Source organism: Gossypium hirsutum, chromosome A08 (assembly GCF_007990345.1).
Source record: "Gossypium hirsutum isolate 1008001.06 chromosome A08, Gossypium_hirsutum_v2.1, whole genome shotgun sequence".
In the NCBI taxonomy this organism is placed as follows: Eukaryota; Viridiplantae; Streptophyta; class Magnoliopsida; order Malvales; family Malvaceae; genus Gossypium; species Gossypium hirsutum.
The window spans coordinates 13,751,654-13,773,516 of NC_053431.1; the positions used below are offsets into that span (position 1 = coordinate 13,751,654).

Below are 21,863 nucleotides of genomic sequence, written 5' to 3' on the forward strand. Positions count from 1 at the left end.
AGTCTGTCAGACAACTGCGTGACCTTCCCAGCCGCACAAGGCAAGCTAAGAACGATCCTCTGCAGTCGAAGTGAAACCAGCGAGTGCATACTCCAGACCAGTAATCACGCTCGGATCACACAGTCGTGATTCATCAACCAGACTTGAAATCCTGCCTCTTTTGAACTTAAGGACACAGAGGTACGAGCCTATAGAACAGATCCTGTTCAAGTAAGGTCGTATACGATGGCGCCTTGATTCTATTTTAAATACCACTGGACTTTGTCTTTCCTTTCCTATGTGGGATAGTGATCAGCTTCTGACAAAACCAATCCTTGTTTTGTCTTTTCCTTAATTTCTGGACGCCATCCATTCAACAAAGTTGGATATATCTATTCAGCCCTAAATACAATATAGTTTACATAAATATCATCCCAGCTATTACATTAACTTGAGTTACTGGAGTCTATTCATGGCTCATTAGCCTGTTTCATGCTTTCTTCATAGTTTTCTCTTTAGAAAATGCTTGTCTATGGACTAAGCTAATAAAATAATTTTCTTGGAGCAAATAGAAATAAATTTCAAGGACTCTGCAGCAGAGGATGTAGTTGTTAGCAATGTGTAGGTCTTTACTCAACTGATAGGAAGTGAATACAGTCGATGATGATGGTAATTTGCTGTGTTGGTTTGGTGATAATTTCTGTTTTATGTATTAGTCTAAAACTTAGTTGACAATCAATCAAACACCTTATCTGCCACTCTTCAATTAAGATAATGCTTCGAGCTTTTTCTTTTACCTGTATTGTAGGAGTAGGAAAACAGGGAAAGCGTAATTGAGTTTTTGGATTTGCAGTTGCAGTATTTGTGACTCATTCGCTGATTATAAATATTATTTATTTATTTTTTTATAATAAATAATGTTTACAAACTGTAATTTTAATTTTGCTTCAAACAAGTCAGCCTAGGAACTAACTGTTGGGTATGGGTCCCACTATGTGGGAAACCCATATTTTATGCTATAATGTTTTGTCCCTTCTTTGGTTTTGTCAAAAGCCACTTTGGGGTTTTTTTTTAACGGGTGTTGGGCAAAAATTTTAGCAGAGAGCTAAAAAAAAAAGTAGAGAGAAAGAGAATAGAAAAATCAGTTTTTCAAGCTTGGTGCAGCAGTGATCAACTCTTCGATCGAAGATCCATCCGTGGTTCGATTGAGCTGATTTTTGGACAGCAGCTAGGTGATAAGGTGTTCTTGACTTTGTACGGTCGGATTTTTCATCCGAGTCTTGTAGCGTCGGAAATACCCATTTTTCAGCAGCTACGTTTTTTGGTGATGTTCTCTCATTTTTCTCTCTTTTGCTAAAGATTACATGTTGTTAGCCTTGTCGGAGTTGAATACTTGTTGTAGGCTTGATATTGTGATCTTGTAGTCGAACATTTGATGATAGTAGAGCTCTTTATCGGACTCTAAAGTCCCGTGGTTTTTTACCCTTGATTTAAAGGGGTTTTCCACGTAAAAATATCGGTGTCTCTATTTATTTTTGTTGTGGTTGCATTAGTTGATTTGTGGTTGATTAAGGTTGCTAGAGAACATATCTTGTGCTATTGTGCTTGCCATAATTTTTACAGGAGTTATAAGGAGAGAAAGAACACCGGTTGTGCTTTCGCTTTGTTTCGGTTGTTCGGTTTCTTCCCAACAAACTGGTACCAGAGCTTGGTTATTGTGTCAGATAATTATGGAAATTAATACGAGCAAGATGATTATGTTGAATGGCACAAATTATCAACTTTGGCGGAATAAAATGAAGGACTTGTTGTTTGTGAAGGCTTTGCATCTTCCGGTCTTTACTACTCAAAAACCCGATTCGAAAAGTGATGAAGAATGGGAATTTGAGCATCAACAAGTGTGTGGCTTTATTCGGCAATTTGTTGAAGAAAATGTTTACAATCACATTGATCAGGAGACACATGCTCGAACATTGTGGGAGAAGCTTGAAAGCTTGTATGCTTCGAGGTCGGGCAATAACAAGTTATTTTTGCTGAAGAAAATGATGGCGCTGAAATATAAAGAAGGAATGTCTATAGCTGACCATGTTAGTGAATTTCAGAGTATGATGAATCAGTTGCTTGGTATGGGTGTCAAATTTGATGACGAGATTTTAGGACTTTGGTTGCTTGCTACTCTACCAGACTCTTGGGAGACCTTTCGAGTCTCACTCATTAATTCTGCCCCACAGGGTATTATTACTTTGGATTTGGCTAAGAGTGGTGTGTTGAATGAAGAGGTTAGAAGAAGATCTCAGGGTTCTACATCACAGTCCGAGGTGTTGGTTATCGAGAACAGGGGGAGAAACAGAGACAAAGATGGAAAGGGTAGAGATAAAAGCCGAAGCAAGTCAAGATCGAGATACAAGAATCTTGAGTGTCATCATTGTGGTAAGAAAGGCCATATCAAGAAATATTGCTTCAAGTGGAAGAAAGAGAACAAAAGTGGTGGTGATAAACACGACCGGAATGACGATGAAAAATCCGAGCGTGTTACTACTGTTACTCGTGAAGATTTGTTAGTTATTTGTGATCAGAATTTGGTCAACCTAGCATGCGACGAGACTAGTTGGGTGATTGATACTGGTGCATCACTTCATGTCACGTCGAGGAAGGAATTCTTCACATCTTATACTCCTGGTGATTTTGGGGTATTGAAGATGGGTAATGATGGTTTGGTTTCGGTTATTGGTATGGGAGATGTTAGCTTGGTAAGTAACAATGGAACAAAGTTAACTCTCAAAGATGTCAGACATGCACCGGATGTCCGTTTGAATTTGATTTCTGCAGGAAAACTTGATGATGAGGGATTCTGTAACACTTTCAGTGAAGGGCAGTGGAAGCTGACTAAAGGCTCCTTGGTTGTGGCTCGAGGAAAGAAGAGCTCAAATTTGTACTTGATGCAAGCTTTGACTTCTCGAGAGACGGTGAATGTGACACTGAATGACAACTCAACTGAGTTGTGGCATAAACGACTCAGTCACATGAGTGAGAAGGGGCTTAGCTGTTTAGCGAAGAAGAATCAACTTTCGGGTTTAAAGAATGCTACACTGAAGAATTGTGCTCATTGTCTAGCAGGAAAGCAGAAAAGAGTTTCATTTAGAAGCCATCCTCCTCATAGGAAATCAGAGTTGCTAGAGTTGGTCCATTCAGATGTTTGTGGTCCGATAAAAGTAAGATCACATGGTGGTGCACTTTACTTTGTGACTTTCATTGATGATTGTTCAAGAAAGCTATGGGTTTACACTTTGAAGTCTAAAAATCAAGTCTTTGAGGTGTTTAAACAGTTTCAAGCATCAGTTGAAAGGGAAACTGGGAAGAAGTTGAAGTGCATTCGTACTGATAATGGTGGCGAGTACACAGGGTCGTTTCATGAGTATTGTCTGCGACAGGGAATCAGACATCAGAGAACACCACCAAAGACTCCACAGTTAAATGGGTTAGCTGAAAGAATGAACCGAACACTGATTGAGAGAGTCAGATGTTTGTTGTCAGATGCAAAGTTACCAAGATCGTTTTGGGCTGAAGCTTTGAATACAGTGACACATGTGATAAATCTGTCTCCTAGTGTTCCTTTGAAAGGTGATGTGCCAGATAGAGTTTGGTTTGGTAAAGACGTGTCATATGATCACCTACGTGTGTTCGGTTGTAAAGCATTTGTTCATGTTCCAAAGGATGAAAGATCCAAGTTGGATGCCAAGGCTCGACAATGCATTTTTATTGGTTATGGTCTAGATGGTGAGTTTGGTTATAGACTCTATGATCCAGTTCAGAAGAAACTCGTGAGAAGCAGAGATGTTGTCTTCATTGAGGATCGGACCATTGATGACATTGATAAGACGGAGAAAGTGGATTCACAAGGTAGTGGTGACTTGATCGATGTGAATCCGGTTCCCCTAGACTCTTCACCAGATCCTATCCAGGATGATGTGCATGGTGATGTTAGTGGTGACCATCAGACTATAGGTGACTTTGATACTCCCATGGATGATGTTGTGAATGATCAACAACAAGCACCTATAGCTCCACCAGCAGTTCCACTTCGAAGGTCTTCCAGAGATCGACGATCTTCTGTCAGGTATTCTCCTGATGAATATGTTCTTTTGACTGACGGGGGAGAACCTGAATGTTATGAAGAGGCTATGGAGAGTGAATGCAAAGATCAGTGGGTTGAAGCGATGAAAGGCGAACTTCAATCATTGCATCAGAACCATACTTTTGAATTGGTGAAACTGCCTAAGGGCAAAAGAGCTTTGAAGAATCGGTGGGTTTACAGGTTGAAGCAAGAAGAGAAGTCTTCATCTCCATAATACAAAGCTAGATTGGTCGTCAAGGGTTATACTCAGAAAAAGGGGGTTGATTTTGAAGAAATATTTTCTCCGGTTGTGAAGATGTCCTCTATCAGAACTATACTGAGTTTGGTAGCTTGTTATGACCTAGAGGTTGAACAAATGGATGTGAAAACTGCTTTTCTTCATGGTGACTTGGAAGAAGAGCTTTACATGGAGCAGCCAGAGGGTTTTGTTGCACAAGGGAAAGAGGACTATGTGTGCAGATTGAAGAAGAGCTTGTATGGTTTGAAGCAAGCTCCAAGGCAATGGTACAAGAAGTTTGAGTCTGTTATGGGGGAGCAAGGCTACAAGAAGACTACTTCTGATCATTGTGTGTTTGTTAAGAGATTCTCTGGTGATGATTTTATTATTCTTTTGCTCTATGTTGATGATATGCTTATTGTTGGTCAGAATGCTTCTAGAATTGAGAAGTTGAAACAAGAGTTGAGTAAATCCTTTGCAATGAAGGATTTGGGGCCAGCAAAGCAAATTCTTGGCATAAGACTGACACGTGATAGAAAGGCCAAGAAATTATGGTTATCACAAGAGAGGTACATTGAGAAAGTACTTCAAAGGTTTAGTATGGACAAAGCTAAAGCGGTGAATACTCCCTTTGCTATGCACTTTAGATTGAGTGTTAAGCATAGTCCTTCCACAGAAAAGGAGAAGGAAGAGATGCAGAAAATTCCTTACTCTTCAGCCGTGGGTAGTTTGATGTATGCAATGGTTTGCACGAGACCAGACTTGGCTTATGCCGTTGGTACAGTTAGTCGGTTTCTTTCTAATCCAGGCAGAGAGCATTGGAATGCAGTGAAGTGGATTATGAGATATCTTCGTGGCACTTCCAACATGAAACTTTGTTTCGGCAATGAGAAACCTGTTCTTGTTGGGTATACAGATTCAGACATGGCCGGAGACATTGACTCGAGGAGATCTACTTCAGGTTACTTAATCACTTATGCAGGGGGAGCTGTGGCATGGCAATCGAGACTGCAAAAGTGTGTTGCATTGTCCACCACCGAATCAGAGTTCATTGCAGCAACCGAAGCGTGTAAGGAGATGCTTTGGATGAAGAAGTTTGTGCATGAGCTTGGTTTTACTCAGGAGAAGTATGTCCTGTACTGTGATAGCCAGAGTGCTATTCATCTTGGTAAGAACTCAACTTTTCATGCTAGATCTAAGCATATTGATGTGAGGTACCATTGGATACGAGATGTTCTTGAAGCTAAGCTGTTAGAGCTTGAGAAGATACACACTAATGATAATGGTGCTGATATGTTGACGAAGGTCTTACCAAGAGGAAAGTTTGAAGCATGTTGTTTGACCTCCGGTATGGAGGCATTCCCCACATAGTTGGAGGGGGAGATTTGTTGGGTATGGGTCCCACTATGTGGGAAACCCATATTTTATGCTATAATGTTTTGTCCCTTCTTTGGTTTTGTCAAAAGCCACTTTGGGGTTTTTTTTTAACGGGTGTTGGGCAAAAATTTTAGCAGAGAGCTAAAAAAAAAAGTAGAGAGAAAGAGAATAGAAAAATCAGTTTTTCAAGCTTGGTGCAGCAGTGATCAACTCTTCGATCGAAGATCCATCCGTGGTTCGATTGAGCTGATTTTTGGACAGCAGCTAGGTGATAAGGTGTTCTTGACTTTGTACGGTCGGATTTTTCATCCGAGTCTTGTAGCGTCGGAAATACCCATTTTTCAGCAGCTACGTTTTTTGGTGATGTTCTCTCATTTTTCTCTCTTTTGCTAAAGATTACATGTTGTTAGCCTTGTCGGAGTTGAATACTTGTTGTAGGCTTGATATTGTGATCTTGTAGTCGAACATTTGATGATAGTAGAGCTCTTTATCGGACTCTAAAGTCCCGTGGTTTTTTACCCTTGATTTAAAGGGGTTTTCCACGTAAAAATATCGGTGTCTCTATTTATTTTTTTTGTGGTTGCATTAGTTGATTTGTGGTTGATTAAGGTTGCTAGAGAACATATCTTGTGCTATTGTGCTTGCCATAATTTTTACAGGAGTTATAAGGAGAGAAAGAACACCGGTTGTGCTTTCGCTTTGTTTCGGTTGTTCGGTTTCTTCCCAACACTAACAATCTCTGTCGAATAAGACTGCAAATGGAAAAAGCAAAAAGAAAAAGAAAAAGTGAGGAGTCTGTCAGACAACTGCGTGACCTTCCCAGCCGCACAAGGCAAGCTGAGAACGATCCTCTGCGGTCGAAGTGAAACCAGCAACGGTATCTCCAGGCCAGTAATCACGCTAGGAACTAACAATCTCTGTCGAATAAATGCAAATTCAAATGGAAAAAGCAAAAAAAAATTGAGGAGTCTGTCAGACAACTGCGTGACCTTCCCAGCCGCACAAGGCAAGCTGAGAACGATCCTCTGCGGTCGAAGTAAAACCAACAAGGGTATCACCAGGCCAGTAATCACGCTCAGATCACACAGATCCTGTTCAAGTAAGGTCGTACTCTTTCAAGCCTTGATTCTATTTAAATACCATCCGGCTGGGATATCTGTTCAGCTTCTGACAAAAAAATCAGTGTTTGTCCTACACGTGTCTTTCATGATCTCTGGCCGCCGCAAGGATTGGGATCCATTCAACATAATTAAACATATCTATTTAGGCCTGGATAGAATAATTTTGATTACTCATGGATCATTGGCCTTGTCTAATGCTTTCTTCAGTCTATAGCCTTAAACTTGAATTCATTCTTTTAAACCATTATGTATCCATGTGATTAAACTAATAAAAGAAAATATTTCAATTAACTGATAGGAAGTGAATGCGGCTGCAGTAGTCATTGGTGATGGTAATTTGCTGCGTTCTTGCACTATGGTTAGGTGATTGGAAGGTGGTTTGATAAGTTCTGAAGAAATTGTGGTCCAGACCAGAGATCCCGGAGGCAGTACAAGTTGTTGAAGTTTATAACTCTAACATGCTCTTATAACTCTCAGGATGCCATGTTCTTGTCATCGGATCATATTATTAATGCCTTCGGTTTCGCCTTTACCATGTTCTTGGCTTTTGAATGTTGAATTTGATTTCTAGACAGAAAAAAAATAAAAATAAAAACCCATAGGGAAAGATAAGGTGAGAGGGACGTGTGTACATGTTGAGTCGTTGTATGTCCGAAAGAGGTATTGGGACATTTATTGGCTTGGGTTAGAAGGGAAAGGAATATCAAATTATTGTTTTTGTCTTACTTAGCCATGAATTTTGTATTATGTAAGTAGCCTTCTTTTTCATCATTAAATGATTCATACTTAACAGTCCCACTAATATCTATTCTATGTATTAATCTTGTTATACAAATAGGGATAAATATATTTTTCTTAAAAGAAAATAAAGATAAATATGTTAATTGTCAAGTATCACTAATTTAATTTGGTATAATATGAGGCCTCTCCTTAAATTGATAACCCTTAAGAAATAAACTCGTGAGGCAAGCACGTATTAAGTTAAATGTGGGTCTTAAAATAACAGCGGGTTAAATATCTGTAAAATTTAGATTATTTGAATCCGTGAATCTACCTAAAAATTCAAAGCCACAAATTATTCAACTTTTAATATCCAAATTTGAATTCGAATTAAATATCATTATCTATCAAATATCCAAATCCACATTCATTACAAAATATATAAAATTTTACTTCATATAAGATTTGAGCACATAACTTTTGACCATTAAAATTATAATCATGAAAGATAGTCCTTTACTTTAGTTAAAATTTATACAAACTAATAAATAGTGTATAAATATTAATAAAAAATTTAAAAATTAAATAGAATAATCATTAATAAAAATAAATATAATATTTAATAATAAATTTAAATATGTTTTAAAAAATCATCAAAAATATATTTTTCATTTGACATCTTATGATAAAAAATATTCAATATTAATATTTGAATAATAAATCTATATTACAATTATTAATATACTAATAATAAATATTTTGTAGTATAAAGGTTAAAATATTCCATAAGTCTATTTACTCTTCAAAACTTTGGAATTTAGTCTCGGAACTTTTATTCTCAATAATTTAGCCCTTCTACTTTTCAATTTTGAAAATCAAGTTCAATTGTTAACATTGTTAAATTTTCTGTCAATTTTGTTGATGTCATTTTTATAAATAAAACATACTCTGTATTCATGTAATTAAAAAATGATATTATAATGAACATAAATTTAACAAAATATTTTTAATAATGCTAAAAGCTGAACCTGAATTTTGATATCAAAAAAGTAGGACTAACCCAAAAATAAAAGCATATTGTCTCAGTTTCAAATTTACGAAGAATACAAGGACTTATGACATATTTTAACCTAGTATAAAAATATGAATATTTTAATTATATAAATATGAGTATTTGTTTAAATAATGCTTAGATTCATTTATCCCTTGCAACTCTAATGTGTCAATTAGTACTCTTATATATGTAATATATACAATTTAAATTAAGCATTATTTATTATTAAGTATGACATTGATTATTACAAAATATTTTCTTATTATAAAATAAATTCTGATTGTTAAAAGAAAATTCAACTATAATATTTTATAACAAATATATTTATGTTGTGTTTGTTTTATAAAGAACAATATAAAATATAAATTTATAGATATAAAATAAACTCAATTAAACAATGAAAAAAATCTCACATGTATGTTTGTTTCATTGAAAATAGATTTTATGAATTATTTTTAAGAAATCTGTCAAATAACAAAAAATTAAATTATGAATATAAAATAATTGTTATAACATTATGATATTATAATGTGTATTCTTCTATTAACGATATGCAACCTAAACCTTAAATATGTAAATTGTATATAGGTTAAGCTCCTCCGTTGCATCAACTAGACTCACTCTTACAAAAAAAGAATTTTTTACTGATCAATCTTAATTTCAAATAATTCACTCTTCCTCATTAGTTTCCCTTTTCTTATCTTCTTTATTAGTAAAGGGGACCCTCAATAAAACTTTTTCTCCAATCCAGTAAATTTGACATATGGCCGTGTTATTTCCAACCGACATGCCAAATAAAATTTGATATGTAAGCCTATATACAATTATGTTATTATAATATACATAACTAATATACCTTAATTATATAATACTAATTGTATATATTATAGTATACCATAAAATTAATTACATGTTTAAGGTTTAAGTTGTACATCATTAGTAGAAGAGTGCACATTGTAATATCATAATGTTAAAATAATTATTATACATTCACAACTTAATTATATAACAACTGATATATTATATGTCATTTAAAGTGTATGTATACTATTTTTATATACAATATGTACTAAAGATAATAATTATGTCAATTACATAATAAATTCATATTATAATATTTATTTTAATTATATAAATATTAGTTAATTTTTTGTTTAAAATAATTTAACTAATTGAGTTGATAAAATAATAAAAGTGATAATCACAAATTTAGAAATTCTGATGATTTCATCTCATTGCTCAATTAGGTTTAGGAATGCAAAATAATAAGATTTAAGAGAAGTTACATAACATTTAAGAGAACAGGATGTTAAATAAGATATATTTCTAATAATTTTTTAAACATTTTTAAATTTATTATAATTATTTTTAATTATTATATTTAATTTTATTATAAATTAAAATATTTAATTTTAGAAAATATTTTTATTCATATTTATATGATATTTATTAATTTGTGTAAATTTTAATTAAATTGAAGGTTAGTTTTAATGGTTAAAGCATGATATTATTTGTTAAAGGTTTGGGTCTAAACCTTATTGGAAGCAAAATTTTAAATATTTTGTAACTCTCAAATATTCAAATTTGCAATCCAAACTGACATCTTTATTTGGACCTCATATTTAATGCCAATTGCTGGAAATCATTTTAGAGAAAACATGATTAGGTAGCAAAATGGATCTTTAAAATTTTTCTAAAATCGAATTAATTTAATACAACAAATTTGGTCTAATAAAATACAATAATGCAAGGAAGATGGTAGAAATCACAAACTATCTTTTAAAATCTCTTCGGTTTTTTCAATCAATCCAAACCAAAGTATGATAGTTTCAATCTTTCAACCAAATAATCTTCTCTACTATTATTGAACTCGTAAGCAAATGGAGAGCAGGCTCTTATGAAAACTTAAACACAAATTAAGGTTTGACATAATCTTTGTCTAGAACCGACACCATCTTGCAAAAACTATTATATCTTGAATTATAATTACTAAAGAATTGTAATTATAATCTCTCACCAATCTACGAAAGTAACTCAGAAAATTTTGGTAGAATAATCCCAAGATGAATTCTTGTCTAAGGTGCCCAATCACTATGCAAGAGTAAAATTTTAGTTCAGAGATTAAAAACTATCAAGCAGGAAAAGTCTAAGTCCTATTAGGACTCTAGAGAGGCCAACGGTTTCCCTAGGGTGAAGCAACCCATTGTGCCACCTATCTAGGTCGATCTGGACCATTTTGGTCTACCATTAACCATGCCCATTATATCGGTTTGTCGTCTCTTAAATTTGATCAAAATACAAGCCCGTGAATTAAATTAGATTTCCAATTAATTTTAATAATTAAATATTTTACAGAGCCTTATTTTATTTGCGTTAAAATTATCTCAATTTTATCTGGTTAAATTTTAAGGATAATTTTTATACCTATCGAGATATGCAAATTTAGTCTTTCTACTTTTTGATTTGCTCATTTTTAGTCCCTCCTTTAACTTTTTCTTTTAACTCTATTAACAACCTTTACAACTTTTGTCAATTTGGCCCCTACTCTTTTTATTTTTTCTTTGCTTATTAAAAATTTAAAAAAAAAAGTATATCACTAAATAATTTAAAATTAAGGAAAAAGATGTTTGCTCTCCTTGCACGCATCTGTTTGTTGTTTCTTACACGTTATTGGTTTTATTTTAGGTTCTCGGTTGTTTTTCTTTCTTTAGTTCATGTGGTGGCGCTGGTTTTGTGGGGGGATTTTTCTACTTTTGTTTTATTTTTCTGATTACTTTGCTGAGGGTGTTTGGTTATGGAAAGGGAGTTGGTTGATCTATCACTAGATGACGGGGAGAAAGAGATTCTGCAGGCATAAACAAACCCTGGTTCTGAAATAGAGGAAGATGAGTTTTGACTAGTGGGTTATTTTCTAACAGCAAGTGTTATTCACTTCCTCGCTACGAGAAGCATGATGGCGAATTTATGGCATCTTGTTAGAGGGGTACAGGTTTCAGATCTGGGTGAGAAGAGATTTCTGTTTAGGTTCTTTCATAAGATGGATTTAAAAAGGGTGGTAAATGGGACTTATTGGACTTTTAATAACCATCTTTTAATAATACACCGGTTGGTAAAGGAAGAGAATCCACTGAAGGTTCCATTAGTCTTTGTGAATTTTTGGATACAAGTCCATGAGGTTTCTCCAATTTTTTTAATAAGGCATTGGCAAGGCAATTGGGTGATTTCCTTGGAACATATCTGGAGTATGATGGTACTAGTTTGGGGAAGGGTTTGAGAAGTTATTTAGGTATAAGAGTCCAATTAGATATCAGACATCCTTTCAAAAGGAAGAAATAAGTTATGTTTTCATCATAACAGGCTGATCTTCCCCAAGAGCTCACATCGACGGAAAGGTTCGGCACCTTAGGTGGTTTGGTCAATAGTGGGCCAAGAAATCTTGAATGGCGATGTAGGTGGGGTTTTCGAGGAATACAGATAACCTCTGGTATTTTTAACTCCCCAAAGTATTTCGTCGCTTACTACACCCTTCCTCGTCTCTGGGTGCCTAGGTATCCACCGTAAGCCTTTCCTCGTTTGATGGTACTAGTTTGAGGAGTTATTTAGGTATAAGAGTCCAATTAGATATCAGACATTCTTTCAAAAGGAAGAAATAAGTTATGTTTTCATCCAGGACATGTTATTATGTTTCCTTTAAGTATGAACATTTGACATTCTTTGTTTCTACCGTAGAGGATTAGGACATAGTGACTCGCTCTACCAAGAAAAAATGGCATTAGGAGTAAAAATTGTAGAGTTGGGATGAGATCTATCGCTGAAAGCTCAATCCAAGAGAACTCGTGTGATAAGTAGTGTGTGACTAAGGGAGGAGGGTAGCAACATTAATAAGGGAAACAATTTTGGCCGTTTTGAATCTGGAGATTGGAGTTGGGATGGTAAGGAAAGGGTCCATGAGGAGAATCGTATTGATTCCATCTTGGGTATCAATTTAGAAAGGGATTTATCACTAGGACATCGTCTACAGAAGGATTCATAAAAAATATAGAGTTAGTCGAATATGGAACATGATTTGAAAGATTATGCAATAGATGGGGTTGATAGCAAGAAGAAACCCATAAGGGACAGTGATACTCCTGAAGTTAGGAAGGAGTCAGGTTCGTTGACAATTTGGGGTAGGAGAGTGTTGAGAATTAATTATTTTTTATCAACAATTACCAATGGGCAAGCTGATCGATCGCAATGAAAATTATAAGTTGGAATGCCCGTAGTTTGGGGAGCCCATGAGTAATTAAAAGGCTTCAGCATACGCAAAAGATGTATAATCCCTAAGTGGTCTTCTTTATGGAGACTAAGCTAAGTAGTGTTCGAATGGAAAATATAAGGAGAAAATGCGATTTTTAAAATGGTATTGACGTACTAGTGTCACGGACTTGGAGTTTTCCCACACATCCGTGCGGCCTTAGGCAGTTTCTTGGCTTAAAAACGCCTAAGTCAGCCTAACTTCCACCAATAATGGATTCAACCGTAAAAACGCCTAAGTCAGCTCAACTCGCAACAATAAAGGATTCAACAGAATTCTCTTAAAGTTTCCATGAAGAACAGCGGAAGAACGAATTAAGAATGATCTTTGAAAGATGAACAAAAGCAAGAACGATTGAGAGAAAAGTTTGAGTAAATGCTCTCAATTCTTATTCACAAAGAATAATGAAACAATTCAGGAGTGAGTACAAATGAGGAGAGGCTCTCTATTTATAGTTGAGCTCCCCCAAAATCGATGGCTACAATTAAAAGTTGTATTCAATTAGGACTCTAACTTTACAGAATTAGAAGCTGTGTACAATTAGAACTTCTAAGACTACTTAGTCCTATCTTCATTATTGGGCCCATCAGGCTTCAATGTGACAGGCCTGTCCAACAGCTCTTTGAATCGGGCCAGTTCTCGTAGGCCAAATGATCCCCATCTGAGCAACAGACCTCCATTGGATGCATTTGGTGCGCTTGTCACGGGCTTTGAACTGCAGTCCGTGACACTAGTAGATGGTATAAAAGGTGGTCTTTGTTTGGCATGGAAGCGAAATGTTTCTATTAGCCTTAGGTTTTTCGAGAAATCACATCGATATTGAAGTATGGGATGATGATGTGAGAAAATAGTGGTGGTTTACGGGATTTTATGGGACTCCATACTAGTGTAATTGAGATGACTCATGAAGCTTGTTGCATAATCTGGGCCATGTTCAGGTTTTACCTTGGTTAGTTTGTGGCAACTTAAATGAGATTATGTATGGCTATGAAAAATAATAGGGGATGCCACAAAATGAAAGAAGAATGGAAGCTTTTAGAAGAGTTTTGAATAATTTTCAGTTAATGAATGTTGGATATTATGGGACATGATTTACATGGGAAAGGGGAAGTTTACCGAAAACAAACATTAGGGAGCGCTTAGATAGGGGAGTGGCGAACAAGAGTTAGATGAATATGTTCTCCAGTGCGACGATTCAACATCTTCCACATTTGTATTATGATCATTGCCCATTACTTTTTCATGCCGAATAAGAAAAGGACAAAGTTGATAGAATGAGATTTTATTTTGAGGTATGGTGGGTAATGGATGATGCATTTGAGGACGACGTCAAGAGGTTATGGTTGTCCTTCACAGGTGATTTGTTAAACAAATTAGAAGCCTTAAAAAATGGTTTGTCTACGTGGGCTAGTTTAACTAGACGAAAAAATGGGGGCATTAAGAGGGAGTTGACAAGGAAACTGGAGAAGTTGATGTCAAGAGAGAGATGATGAAAACCTCGCAGAATTTATTGATACAAAGGTTCAATTGAATTTGGAAATCGAAGAGGATGAAAGGTATTGGGAGTAGAGAGCTCGTGTGAATTGGTTAAAGGTAGGGGATAAAAACACGGCCTTCTTCCGTAATTATGCATCCCAACGTAGACGTAGGAATTCTATTAGAAGTTTAAAGTATGAGGATGGGAGGGAAACTAGTGATAAGAAAGAAATAGAGGGAATTGCTCGTTGTTATTTCCAAGAGTTATTCTTTTTGGGAGGTGTTGGCAATTTGGATCATATCTTTTTCGAAATTGAAAAATGCGTCTCAGTCGAGGACAATTTGAAGATAATGGAAAAGTATACGGAGTAGGAGGTCTAGACAGCCTTAAAAGAGATAGACCAACCAAGGCGTCTAGAGAATATGAGTTTTCAACATTATTCTTTCAAAAATTCTAGCATATTGTTGAGGTTGATGTCATGAGATTTTGCTTGGATGTCCTTAACGAATGTATAAATTTCGGATCATTAAATGTTACAAATATTGTGTTAATTCCAAAAATTCCCCACCCAATAAATTTAGGGAATTTCAGGTTAATTAGCTTATGCAATGTCCTTTATAAAGTGGCAGCTAAAATGGTAATCAATCATTTCAATGATGTTTTGGATAGGTGTATTGATAGTGATCAAAGTGCTTTTGTTTCGGGAAGATTGATTTCTGATAACTGTTGTTAGCCTATGAAATTTTGCATACTTTCCATCATAAGAGAGTGGGGAAGAAAGGGTTTATGGTAATAAAACTTGACAGGAGTAAAGCATACAATAGAGTTGAGTAAGGTTTTCTTCGAGAGATGATATTAAGCATGAGGTTCGATTTGGGGTGCGTTTAGATTATAATGAGATGTGTCATGTCTACTTCTTATTCAGTTATAGTAAACGAAAAAGTGATGGAGATCTTTTGACCCACTAGGAGACTTCGTTAAGGGGGTTCGTTGAGTCCGTTTCTCTTTTTTATTTGCAATGAAGGGCTTTAAGCTCTGATAAGGTTAGTAGTGAAAAAAAGTTTGCTGATAGGGGTAAAGGCAAGTCGAAATGGCCCTCAGATTTCACACTTGCTATTTAGTTGTGATTGCATTCTCTTCGAAGAAGCAAATGTTAATGGGGTAGAAACTTTAAGAACGATTCTAAAGGAGTATGAAAGTTGTTCTGGTCAGTGTGTCAACTACAATAAATTTATTGTTTTCTATAGTTCAAATACTTCAAAAAGAGATAGAAGAACAATTTCTGGTATTTTAAGAGTGAGATACTCAAATGATCCAGAATAATATTCGGGCCTACCTAATATGGTTGGGAGAAATAAGAAGCTCTCTTTTCAGATTCTTAAAGATAGGTTTCGGCAAATGATTGAAAATTGGAGTGTGAGATACTTATCTCAATGGGGAAAGAAAGTTTTTATCAAAGTTGTTTTACAGGCCATTCCCACATACTCAATGGCTTGTTTCTTGCTCCCTAAGTTTTTATATGGTAAACTAGAGAGCATCATGGCCAAGTTTTGGTGGCAAAAAAGGTACGGTAAAAATGGTATTCATCGGTGTGGGTGGGATCAATTATGCGAACTTAAGGAAAATAGGGTTTTGGGATTTAAGAGTCTTCCCAAATTTAATGTTGCTTTATTGGCAAAACAAGGTTGGTGTATTATTTATTATCCGAATTTGTTATTAGTTTGAGTTTTAAAAGAAAAATATTTTCTGAGTTTTGATTTTCTTAATACAAGGTTAGGAAATTTACTTCATATGCTTGGAAAAGCGTGTGGTAGCGAAGGGGCTTTTACAGAAAGGACTACGTTTGAGGGTTGGTTTTGGTGAGAAGATTTCGATAAGGGAAGACCTTTGGCTACCAGGGTCTGTCAGTTTGAGTTTATTAAACAACATCAGTAATTTTGAGGTCAACTTTGTTTCGGATTTAACTGATCCACAATCAAGGGAATAGAGAAAGGATATAACTTTTATTACCTTTCCAAAGGATGTCGCGAAGAGAATACTGATGATCCCATTGGCTAAGGATGCTTTTGATGATATGCAGGTTTAGAGGGGTGAGCCATCAGCTGAATTCTCTATAAGGAGTGCCTACAAACTATTACAATAGGGTATACTACCCGCTAATGAAAATTATACACAACAGGGCCTTAAAGAATTCTATAAAAAACTATGGAATCTACAGCTCCCTTCAAAAATTAAAATTATAGTTTGGAGAGCTTTGTGGAATTTCCTTCCTATGTTTACTCAATCTAAACTACAAAAGGGTAGCTGCAAATTACTTGTGTCCCAAATGTCTTGGAGCAATGGAGTCAATCGAACATATCTTGCGGGTAAGCCCTACATCAACAGAGATATGAGTGAATTTAAATCTATCTTGGATTTTACAAGACTTAGTTCAGCGTTTCTAGGATTGGATTACCTGCATTTTCATAAGTAGTGCTAACGAGCAGTACAAGGTGTTCTATTGTGGTCTTTGGGGTATTTGGTTTAACAGGAATCAATCAGTGTATGAAGGGAAAAAGCTTTCTAGTAAAGATATTGCAGATTGGACTACAAGCTGTTTGTATGAACTTGATACGATAGAGGAGAAATCACATTCCAGATCTAATGTTTTTGCGATGTGGAGTCCCCCATTCGACGCAGAGGTGAAGGTTAACTTCGATGCAGCTTTCAATCTGATTCAAATCAGATCTGGAAAAGGTGTCGTGACCAGAAACGTTTCGGGCGAGATTCTGGCCTTGAAGATGGTTTTACATTAAGGGGTTCCTACCTTGTTTGCAGTGGAGGCCCGTGCCTGCAGGCAGTAATGTTGGGGTTGCAACTGGGGGTCGATTCAGTGGTGACTGAAGGGGATTCAAAGACAATAATAAACAAATGCAAGTTAGACTCTCTTGATAAATAAACTATCGAAGCCATAATCAGAGATGTCCAACAATATAAAGGCCATTTTTGGAAGATCTTTTAAACGTACTTCTAAATCAGCGAACAACAGTGCTCATACCATAGCTACTGAAGATTTAAAGAAGGGGAAGGAATTTTACCTTGAGGAAGGGTTGCCTGAGTTCGTCCGACGAGCGTTGGAGAGGAAACGGCAGAGGGAACCAGATTAAAGGAGTTTTTGCCTGGAAGGGGGGCTAGAAAAGGAACGGACAACAGACAGAAAGTAAAGATACTGGTAACTACTGTTTTTGGAAGCTAGAATCGCCTAATAAGGTTTTGGATGAGGATTAAATGGTGTGGATGTTAGCTGGTGTTGGACTGGATTAGGATTTTAGTTTTTGGGCCTTATTTTTGTTTGTCGGTTGGGGCTCTTTTTTAGTCTGTTTTTTGTTTCGGTTTCTATTTTGTTTATGTACATTTTGTTTTTGATTATTTATCCAGTCTGATATTTGTCAAAAAATAAAAAAAAATTATAGAAGATAAAAAAAAAACACACCAAAACTTAATATTAGCCACCACTAGATTAAAAATCATTATTCAATTAATAATGAGTTTATTCTTACACAATTGAAAAACTAATTTTCTTAATAGTAGACTTTGAAAAAAAAATCTCTCTTTCAGCTCTTTCAACTCTCCTTATTTATTTTTTCATGTTCCCTCAACTCTCATAGCTTCCCGTAGTAACTAACACTAACAATCCCTTTTCTACAAAAAAAAAAAATGAAACCTAAAAGAATAAAGGAAAGAATGTCTTCATGTCCTTTTTGTTTTTTGGGGGCTAAAAAGTGTATATAAGCACCTAAATTTTAATAAAAGATAATTAATTTTTTTCAAAAAAAAAACACACACCCCTAATTAAGTCTTCAAACTCTTAAATTACATCAATTAAGTCATTTGATCAACGTCTTTCATCTTTGATCATTACAACATTGATGTGACCATTAATAATACTGTTCATTGATATGAAAATATATATATATATATATAGAATTCATTGGCAATTGGGAAAGTATAAAACATTAATTGATTTTGCAAACAGCCATAAAAAATATAAAACGAATCTCAAAAAAAGATAGATGGTAGATATGAACTATCATTTCCTTCACTGGTATTTTAATTAAACTTTCACCTTGTTGTATTCTATTTTATTGAAAACATTATAATTAAGAAATAATTAAAAATATGTAAGTAAAATACATTAATTAGAGAAATAGAACGCGATAAGCTGCAGCAAAGACATAACAAAAATAAGGGGCGAAAGTATTTAGGTTAATTTTTTAAGTTTGAGTTTGGCTCGAAAAATAAATTTATTTTTTTGTTTAAATTCAATTTAATTTAGAAAAGATAAATGTTGGCCCAACTCGATCTCATCGTATTTTATTTTTTTTAAATTACTTTTTATTTAAAGATAATTTTTTTTTAAAAATAAAATATACTAAATACATTAAAAATTACAAAAATAAAATGCATTAAAAAACTCTAAAACAGTAATAAATATAATAAATATTTTTTTATATTAAATATAATTTTTATATTTTTATATTTTGAGTTAGGTTATTTAATTTGGTAAGTTTATTTTTATGTTTTGGGTAATAAATTTAACTGTTATTAAGTTAGTGATTTAATATAATTATTTTTTACAACATAATATCTTCGGGTCGAACTAGGCTAGAATCGGGTCAAAAACTTGCCCAAAGCCTGGGCTGCATAGAAAGTGAGCCATAAATTTTACCAAAATTTATTTTTCGGATAAACCTTTTAGCTTGATCAAACAACCGAATCCATGATTTTAAGAAATAAGACAAAATTAATTCGCCAAAGAGGAAGCATATTTGAAATGGCATCCTTGACCTAAAAACCAATATTTATTTTAATTTATTTGTATTAAAAGATTAGAAAACTAATATTACAGCTAATTTTGGTTATCACTTATAATAAAAATATATTATTCAGTGATTAAATTTAAGGGATGAAAATTATGGGTAAAATATTATACTATGATTAAGTGTATGGAATTTCGAAATTTCTTCTGCAATTTAATATGTAAAGTAAATTATGCAAACATGTCAGGGGTCATCGTGTATATATCACCAAGTGCTGTAAAACCTGGCATGTGTATATATTGCCAGGTGTCGTAAAAAGAGAATATACACAGCAGATTGTGGCCAACAAAGCCTAGATTCCATATTTGCTTAAGAACGTGACATTGACACTGATATCTTAAGTTGGTTGTTGCTTGCCTTCCATGACCTGCTTGTTTCGAGCATGCCAAGCAATATTATTTAAGGGCTAGTTTAGTAATATTTTTGTTTAAAAAGTGTTCTGAAAAAGTATTTTTAAAAATATTTAATTTAAGATTTGAGTGTTTAGTATTACTATTAAAAAATAATTTTAAAAAATTAAATGTCTATTTTAGACATGTTATTATCAAGTAATAAATATGCATTTAAACAATGTTTAAATTAATTAATATTATTATATTTTAGTAAGAATATAAAAAAAATTATTATAACTTTTTGTTAATATTTTAATATATGAAATATAAATTTTAAATATTTTTAAGCAATAAATATTATTTTTTTATAAAATTTAACTAGAATATATAAACTATATTTTAAATATTTAAATATAACCATTAAATATTTGTAATTAGATATTAACACATTTAAATTATTTTAAAAAATATTTTTATTTTTAATTAATAATTTTAACACATTTGTAATTAAGCACTAAGAAAAAAAATAGAAAGTATTATGTTATTAGAGTGGTGAAAAAGTAATTAAACACCAAATGTGCTTTTAGAACCGGAAAAGCTGAAAATTTTATCTTCTCCTTTCCAGAAATATTTTTTAACTTTTGAAAAACCAAAAATTTCAACAAAAAGCGACTTGTTTAGCTCGGTTTTCTTCCAAAAGTACTTTTGGAACAAAAAATACTTTTTTCAGCACTACTAAACAAGTCCTAAAACCCATACCTTTTTTAATAGGGCCACACCTTGTGATGATATGCATCGATGTTTCAGGCTCACCACCACATCTAAGACATATCGAGGAGGCCGTAATTCGAAAAAAAATCATAATGATAAAAATTTAACTTTTTTTCCGGTAAAATAAAACAGCATGAAGTGAAACTAATGAATAGGCTCATTCGCCCTTGTAAATCTAAAATAATCCGCTTGAAGTAAGTCTTGCACAGAATGGGGTGAGACCTTAAAAGCTTGGATTTCAATGAGTTTTGTTGCCATAACATTTATCATATGATCAGCGACAGCATTGTAAGTTCTTGGAACGTGGCGAAAACAAACCTTTCGCCCTCAACACACCATTTGATGAATCTCGAGTAATTTCATTATCTGACTATTAGCTGCACCTCCCTTTACAATAGTCTCTATCAAAAGAGTATTATCACATTCAACTTCTAAATGACGAATCCCCTTCTCCCATGCTAAACGAAGCCCCTCCAAAATAGCTCTCGATTCAATCTTTAAAATTGCTTTCTTACCCAGCAACCTTGAGATTCCCCAGAGCCAATTAGCATCAGCATCTCTAAACACTCCCAATCCCAATATAAGATTCATTTGGCAAAATTGCTCCATCTTTAAAATGTAACTTTTAAGTGAATATATTAAAATAATGATATAAAAATTTTAAATTAAGAGCAATTTATGTTTAACAAAACATAATAAAATTCATTGATCTAATATAATTTTAAATGAGAGGAATTTAGGGGAAGTAATGCGAAGTTGTAAATTTAATTAATTCTCATTTAATCAAATTTAAAGAATAAAGCAAACAATAATTATAAAAACAAATAAATAGAAGGGTATTTGATGGAACGGAGAATCAACAATTGATGTTGCAGACACACATTTCTTAAGAGGCATTGTGGTTTTAAATTGTAATAACAATCTTAAATTAGTTGAATAATGCTCGTCACAATAGGGGTTTCAATGAAGCGAGTTCAATCATTAGTCAAGTCGCAGTAAATGAGGGAACTACTCTGAAAAGACTAAAACCTCGAGCTCGAGGACGGAGTTATCTGATAAAAAGACCCACTTGTCATATAATTATTGCATTGAAAGATCTTGAATTTGAACCACTTGACAGATATATGTTGCGCCCAAAACCAAAAAACACCGGATGGCTAGGATGGCTAAAAAAGGGATAAATAAGAACACAAATATGACATATCCTAATATATAAGTAGTGGAGGATTATGGGACAAAAAATAAATCCACTTGGTTTCAGACTTGGTACAACCCAAAGTCATCATTCTCTTTGGTTTGCACAACCGAAAAAGTATTTCAAGGGTCTACAAGAAGATAAAAAAATAAGAGACTATATCAAGAATTATGTACAAAAAAATATGAGACTATCTTCTGGTGTCGAGGGAATTGCACGTATAGAGATTCAAAAAAGACTAAATCTAATTCAGGTGATAATCTATATGAGATTTCCTAAATTATTAATTGAAGATAAGCAACGAAAACACGAAGAACTACAGATGAATG

The 21,863-nt window shown here is 34.1% G+C and overlaps 1 long non-coding RNA gene and 2 other non-coding genes across 4 annotated transcripts; all 3 read right to left on the reverse strand.

Moving 5' to 3' along the window:
• Positions 1 to 220, reverse strand: LOC121205487 (small nucleolar RNA U3). Its single transcript, XR_005900564.1, has one exon. It is a non-coding gene; the product is annotated as a small nucleolar RNA U3 (small nucleolar RNA).
• Positions 221 to 6,680: 6,460 nt separating this feature from the next.
• Positions 6,681 to 6,806, reverse strand: LOC121205540 (small nucleolar RNA U3). Its single transcript, XR_005900616.1, has one exon. It is a non-coding gene; the product is annotated as a small nucleolar RNA U3 (small nucleolar RNA).
• A 9,457-nt stretch (positions 6,807 to 16,263) lies between these two features.
• On the reverse strand, positions 16,264 to 17,622 carry LOC107909686 (uncharacterized). Of its 2 annotated transcripts, XR_005900173.1 has the most exons (4): positions 17,455 to 17,622; positions 16,833 to 17,256; positions 16,388 to 16,750; positions 16,264 to 16,278 (listed from the first exon to the last, which is right to left on the reverse strand). It is a non-coding gene; the product is annotated as an uncharacterized lncRNA (long non-coding RNA). The 2 variants fall into 2 exon arrangements; XR_001687309.2 differs by lacking the exon at positions 16,264 to 16,278 and having other exon boundaries at positions 16,362 to 16,750.
• Between the last annotated feature and the right edge of the window lie 4,241 nt (positions 17,623 to 21,863).